The sequence below is a fragment of the Leptosomus discolor genome, chromosome 3 (genome assembly GCF_034619465.1).
Source record: "Leptosomus discolor isolate bLepDis1 chromosome 3, bLepDis1.hap2, whole genome shotgun sequence".
Classification (NCBI taxonomy): domain Eukaryota; kingdom Metazoa; phylum Chordata; class Aves; order Leptosomiformes; family Leptosomidae; genus Leptosomus; species Leptosomus discolor.
In genome coordinates, this window is record NC_141393.1 from 26,979,742 (window position 1) to 26,986,998 (window position 7,257).

Consider the following 7,257-nt stretch of genomic DNA (forward strand, 5'->3'; position numbering starts at 1 on the left):
TGAGGCAATAGAGTCATCCATGGAGAGGATGTAGTAGAGCTCTCCTTCCACAACTGCCCCAGTAGCCTTTCACAGGTGCTGCAGCAGAGGATGACAAAGCTCTGTCCACTCAGGAGTTAGTATGGAGGCAGGTGCGGTCTTCAGAACAGGTCAGCCGTGTGAGGCGGGTGCTGCTCAAGCACAACGCTTTTCCTTGCTGTCGCCTACCACAGCACTGATTGCACATGACAAAGAACTGTCGCAGTCAGCCTGGGTTCATGTTGTCTCATGAAGGGGACAGCAAGGACCACAGAGTCCCATGCATTGCTGAACCTTCAGGATTTCGCCCTGGAAGAATTACTGCCTGGACACACTGCCAGGGTTTTGTTAGGAGCTATTGCTTGGAAGACACTGAGAATGGTCTCTGAGATGTGGGGAACCTCCCTCCTGAGCTGAGGTGCTGAGCGCTGGGACAAACTCTGCGTGGTTTGCACGGGCAGAAGTTTGCTGGAGGATGTGCTGCTGATGTTGGACCAGGCTGGCTTGCTCCATGAGGTGCCGTGGCAGAGGGTACAGAGAATTTGCTGCATGTGCTGTGTGTGGGAAGTGATGTCTGCCTTCTGGCTGCTGTGGGGAGCTGACCTGCTGCATGCAGGCTGAGAGCAGGGACAGCCTGGGCTCTTCCTGCTGAGGGGCACTGTGGGCTGGCAGGCTTGAGCCGTGGGCTAGGACCATAAGGAGGTTTGTCTGTGGGCTCAGTTGTAGCCCTGCTGCCGTGGCTTGCAGAGCTGCACAGCCCGGGTGGCTTTAGGCTCTTCCCCTCATGTCCGTAGCAACTCAGCAGGCATTGACTGAGGAAGTGGCATGGCCCCTTGTTCAGCTTCTCCTTGGCACACAGGGTCAATTGTCCTTGCCAGCATCCTGTGCTATGTCCAGGAGAAGGTGGCTGTGCTGTAGGCAATGCATCCAGCAAACTGCATGGCAGTCTTCCCTTCACCTCCCTGTCTACCCATGCATGCCTGCCACAAACTTCAGACCTGGAAGATTCATGTTAAATACAGAAACTTTTCAGGGAAGAACTAATAGCATTTGGAAAAGAGAATTCAGTAGCTGTCTTTAGTGACAAAGGCAGAAATAATGGGATGATGCTATTGTTAGCAGAATTTTATCTACCAGCACCTGCAAAAGCTTAGTGGGGAGCAGAGAAGCAGTGGGACTGCATGGCAGATCCCTCGTCCTCTTAATAAAATGTTTCCCTCTGCTGCCACTGTCCTATGCTCCTAGATAACAAGCACAGGCCAGAAATAGGACTGCGTGGTGAAAGAAGTTACTTAATCCTCTTCAAGCTAAGCAAAAATGTATCAGTGAAGAGCAAATTCACAAGGCAGAGCTGAATTACATGAGAGAAAATTGTGTCTGCAAATCAGATGGAGCTCCAGTACTGTGAGAGAGCAAAGACAAAACAGGCTGGTATGGAAGAAGGGGAAGTAGTCCAGAGAGATGCTCAGGGGTGGAAGGTAATGGGAGGTACTTGCTGAGCCTCCAACAGAAGCACAGGTTTGTGGACAGATGGTGGCTGTCAGAAGGTGGGAGGGACACATACAGCTGTCCAGGTATCGTAATGGTGAAGGGATGGGGTGTAGTTCATGTAGGAAAAAGCGAGCAGGTTGGAGAAACAAAGAGTAAGCAGCTAGACCAAGGGGATGCAGGGGCTGAGCAGAGTACGTGCCCGTGCCCACTGTCCCTCTCAAGATACAGCCGTGGGGGTGCCAGATTCATGAAGCCACTGACCCGCTCTGCTTTGTGCTGGCTGAACTTCGGATGGCGACAGCCTACAGGGAAGGACCCACAGCAAACAGAAAGTGCTGAAGTTTCAGAGATGAAAACCAGACCTGCCAAAGGACTGGAAAATTACCTCCTTTTCAAAGACTAGGTCCTGCTGGCCTGGAGAAAAGACAGCAGATCTGAAAAGCAAGGGTGGACTGAGAGTCTTGGTCAATGTGTTGCATACTTAGGAGCGTGGGCTAGTTCTCCAAATGAGTAAAAGCTCCTGTTGCAAGGAGTTAAGAAGCAGACTGCTGCTGCTTGAGGATCTCTGCTGGATGTGATAATTTTGTAGGGCAGATGAGACCTTTGGAGGTGTCAGTTGAGAGGTCTTCCTCTCAAGACTGGTGCTAGGGGCGGAGAGGGGAGGTCCTAGGCCCCCTGGGGCTGGTCCAAATGCAAAGCGGTTCAGCAGAAGGGCAGCTTATTAGGAGAGTTGTTTATCTCAAGACAAAATGAGGGCACACCTTGCACAGTGTATGCTATGCAGGGTGTGGAGAGCTCTCACTCAATGCCTGAGCTCCTCACCTCATGCTCAGGTGCGAAGGGCTTACTATATGACCTTGCAAACAACTTCAGGCCAATGGGAATCTGATCACATCCCAGGGATGCTGATTTGTGTCACTTCCTTGGGAGTCTGTGCTCCCTCTGCCCCCTCTTCTCCTGCTCATGTTTTCCAGATGCATTTGATTTATACATACTTGTTTGCTTCCTCACAGGAATGAGTTTTGGTGCGTGTCGGTTGCGTGAGAGAAAAATTGATAGAGCAGGCTGCAGAGCAAAGCAGCTGGGATCTTTCTTAGGAGAGCTGCAGTCGTTAATTATAGGAGTCTAACTAAACCCTGGCTCAGGCAAGACACATTTTCTAGACCTCCCTCCTTTCTTTTGTACCTCCCTGCGCAGGTTGTCACATCAAAGCCAGGATTCGGGGACAAGTCAAAACTACACCCACCTTTTTGAATAAAAATGGGATGCCGAGTGCCAGGGAGCAGCTCCCTTTCTGGCTCCCTCCTCTCCCAAACTGGTGCAAGGGGCACCGCACCTCTCCCTAGTGAGGTCTGTAGACAGCACTTGTTTGTCCCTTGGGCTTGCTCCTGCTTCTTCCCTGCCTCAGGCAGCACGGTGAGTCAGCTCCTGCCTTACTAAAGCCTCTCAGGTCTGATCTGAGCAGCAGCCTCTTCTCCCCAGCTCAGGTCTGTGTAGCCTGGCCGATATCTTGGGATGGCAGGTTCTCCAGCACCTTAGCAGGGTCACTGCAGATCTGGGTGTTTTGTTCCCAAGCAGCTTCATGTGTACATCACAGGCAGAGCCAGCAACACTGGAAACCATTTTCTCTGTATGAATTTACCCTAGGTGAAAGAGAATGGGGGAAGAGAGGGAGGAAACATAACCTGGACATCCTTAAAAGCCTAAGAGTCCCGATGTGTGTGCCTCTCCAATATGTTTCTGGCTGACGATCCCAGTACAGGCCGTGTTATTGCCCTGTTTCAGAGACTGCCTACGCAGATAACCTTGTCTTAACAACACCGGCTTGCTCATAACCTTTGCTCATGTCACCTCATGATCTGTAATACAGAGATAAGAGTGCTTGCTGCAGCAGGAGCCTGCCTGCACTAACAACTAAGAGATACTAAGAGGAAAGAGGGCTACGAATATACCTAGGGTAGATAAAGCCAATTTGGTCTCTTTGCAGAAGAAAGTTGCTGTGTTTTCCTCAAAGTTTCATGGAGCTGCCAGGAGAGGTGTGTGCCTAGCCAAGGGAGGTACTGTCATCAGAAGCTGATTTTGGTGCCCCAGATGGATGCTCATGGCCTTTTGCTGGGTCTTGGGCAGGGAGAGAAAGGAAGGGGGGCACTGGTTTGCTAATTAAGAGACTTTTTCTCTCTACTGCTTTTCTGCTGCTCAGAGGGGAAGGCAGAACCTGTGCCTGATGAGAGCCTCTCGCCTGTGCTGGGACCCCTCTTAAAAGCTGCTAAACATTAAAATGAAAGAAAGAAGAAAAAAATCCATGAGCGCTTTGATAGTCCTCACAAGAAAGTGAAACAGAAGAGACTTTGAGCTGCACATATAAGAAAAACCTCTGTACATTGCTGGGGGAAGAAAGGCTGGCGGAGCCGAAATCTGGCAACAGTCCCCAGCTGGCAAGGGAGGTGCTTTTCTGCTGTAAGCTCCTGTCACAACTGATGCAGAGACAGAGACAGGAAAAGTGCAGGATCCTCTGTAGGCAATAACTAGCACCTCAAACCCACTGGGGTGTCAGAGGGATGGGGAGGGCGAGCCAGCGCTTGTTCTCTGCCTCCACGCAGGGGCTTGGCAGAGGCACCCAGCCTCGCCACGTTACACCTCCTGCTGTGGGACCCCTTCCCACTGCAGGAGCCTCCCAGCCAGGCAGCATCCCCCTGCTCCGCATCCCTCGGGGTTTCCATAGCAATCAGTGGTGCCAGCTGCGCGGGGAGAAGCCAATGGAGGGAAATGAAGGTTTCTTCCCATCGTGAGCCAGGGGTGGGGTGGGGTGGGAGGAGGAAAGGAGTATCCTGATGCTCCTGATGGAGGTAGCAGCACCTGGGCTGCCCCAGTTCATCCACAGCCAGGCCAGGGCACGAGGGTGCAATGGGAGTGTGTAGCCCCCAGGGGCTCTGCATGGCAGGTTTTGGGGGACTGCATGCACCCCAGAGCCAGCCCCATGCACTCCTTGCCTTGCCAGGGGGCTACCAAAACTGAACAGATGCCACTCCTGATTTTATGTTCTCTCCTCCCGCAGCTTCCATCTCTTTCCCCCACAGTCTGCTCCGTTTTTCACCCCTTGGCAGATTTTCAGTCAATGGAGTCAGAAATTAATCTTTGGCTTTAATGGAAAACACATTATGGGGGCCAGAGAGGCACAGACAGCCTTGAAAGCAGTATTTTTATTCCCAAGATGGGGGAATGGGGCATTGGATTAAAACCTCAGGGAGGGAGAGAAGGGTCAGACAATGGAGTATGGGTATCCAAGGCACTGACCCAGCAAGAAGAGAAAGAGAGTCCTGAGAGAGCTCCCTGTACCCTTGGCGCCATGGGGAGAGTGGATTTCATCATCTGCTAACCATCCCCACCCCTTCCCACACAGGAGGAAGGGGGAGACCTGCTCATTCAAACCAAATGGAAAACCTGGGGGGGACTTTCAGAAAATAAAATAAAATAAAAATGTCAATTTGAACCCCAAACATTTCATATTATTTAGCTTTTTTTTAAAAAAAGATTTAAAAGATAGGTCAGCTTTGAGATGGAACTGTCATGTTGAAAGAAAGCCAAGCTACTTCATTTAGAAAATGTCTAAACAAAATGTTTTGACATTTTCAGGAAAAAATTATCCCATACATTTCAGACAAAACTTGTTAATGAATGTGACTGAAAAGTTTGGCGTCCTGAAAACTGCATTTTGAGGCAAGCTTGGCACATGCCAAATATGTTTTATATGCTCCTGGGCACAACCGAGGCACCTGAAGTGTGGCATCCGAAGCAGAACCCGGAGACCTGACAGGGGAGAGGAGCTGCCCAGGGATGCTTGGCACAGGCTGGGCAGGTCCTGGCCGTGCCCAGGGCAGCTCCACACGGCTGCCTTAGGGTTTCGCCCTGACCCGGCTCCTGCCAGCACCTCTCTGCACGCAGTGGGAAGGATGGCACAGGTACCCATGGGTTGATGTGCCTGCTCCTGCCTTTGGCTCAAGGCACAGCTCTGCTGCAGGGGTGAAAACTGGGGCTCTGGTCAGTTTTAGCATAGGATAGTGGGGCAAGGAACTATAAATAAGCCAGAGCCATCCTTCAATGGCTTGTGCAGCACGGGGAAGAGAAACACAGAGGTTTCTGGTATAATCATGTTCCCGAAAGGGGATTCTTGGAGAGCCTGAGTGTGTGATTTCCTGACCAGGGAGAGAGGAGCAGGCACAGGCACAGAACATGTACCACTGCCTGGCCTATTGAGAAGCATACATGCTTTTCACCAGAGAGATAAGATATCAAGAGGAAATTGCCGTTTACAATGCAGTGTTCCATTGTACTCTGAGACCTCCGGTCTCACGCAGCACCTCTGTGACAGGCCAGGCACCAGCTAGAGCATGGCTTTGGCCACCAGCACCCCTCTCCCCAGTTCCCACCCCAGGGCCACAGCAGGTTAGAGGTGCTAAAGGCACGTGTCAGGGAGGATTTCGCAGTTTCCCACGCCAGGCAGGGCTGGGGTGTCTGGGTTTGTTTCAAGACGAATAAAGAAGACTCTTACCAGGTATGCCCTTGAGGAGGGACAGTGACCAAACGCAGTGCCAGGCAGGACCCTCTGCATCATTCCATAGCTTAAATAGCTTAATGCTTGCCCATCTCGACAACATGTTTGGTATGCTGGGAGACCTGAGATTCTCTAACCTATTTCCATGAATTCAGCATTTTCCCCATCTTCACCACTTCTGTTCCTGCAGCCTGGAGGAGGGAAGGAGGGGTTTGGCAGAGGAAGTGTGAGGAAAATGCATCTGCAAAGGTAAGGGAGAAAAAAGCAAGCAGCAGACGTGACTCGAGCTGTCTGCAAATCCCCAGAGAGACTGGAGGACTGCTGAAAGTGTCTCCTCTGAACCAGCTCGCTCCTGGGCATGCCTTGTCTCACTGCAACAGGCTTGACACCAGCACTTCCAAACCAGTGGCTGCAGGAAGGCAGTGGGAGCACGATGTGTGCCCTGAGGACCCCTCAGACCTGACAGCTGCCAGGGACTTTTTCCTTAAGTCAAAGCAGGCTTCAGGGTCAACATCCTTCCTTTCTGGGCAGCTGAAACATCCCCTGGGGCCTGGCAGCTCCAAACGAAGCCACAGGTAGCAGAAAGAGATAGGATAAAGCTTCACCCTGGGGCACAGGCCTTCTTTGTCTAGTTATTCCTGCTTAATAGAAAATAGCCCAAGAAATAAAGCTGTCTCCTGCCCATAGCCTGGGCCAAGGCTCCTTGCAGCAGCCAAGGACCATGGATCGGTACGAGGTGGCTCCTGTGGCAGCTGTGTAACCTGGAGCAGAGGGATGGAGAGGCAGAGCAGCTGCACTCACTGCCCACCTGGCTCCCAGTGCCGCTGCCTGCAAAGCCTTTCAGAAGAAAACGCTGTTTGTTCTGACATTTAGAATAGATTAAAAATCGTTACAGGCTCTTCTGGAACATTTTAGAAGGTGAAGCTATTGATTTAAAAACTCAACATCAGTTTTGTAAGAGAGGTGGAATGCCCCCAGCTTCCTCCTGTGAACACAAGCACCCAGTCCTGGCTCACGGCAGGAGGATGTTTGTCACTGCACTGTTCTCCATCCCCAGTTCATCTCCGCTCTGCACCTTGTGCAGGGTTGTGTGAAGGGACACTCAACTCCCCAAAAGCCTCTCAGTGTGCAGGGGATGCTTAATCTCCTCCATTTTGTGGATCCATTAGGGACTCGTGGTGGTTTTAGTCTTCTCT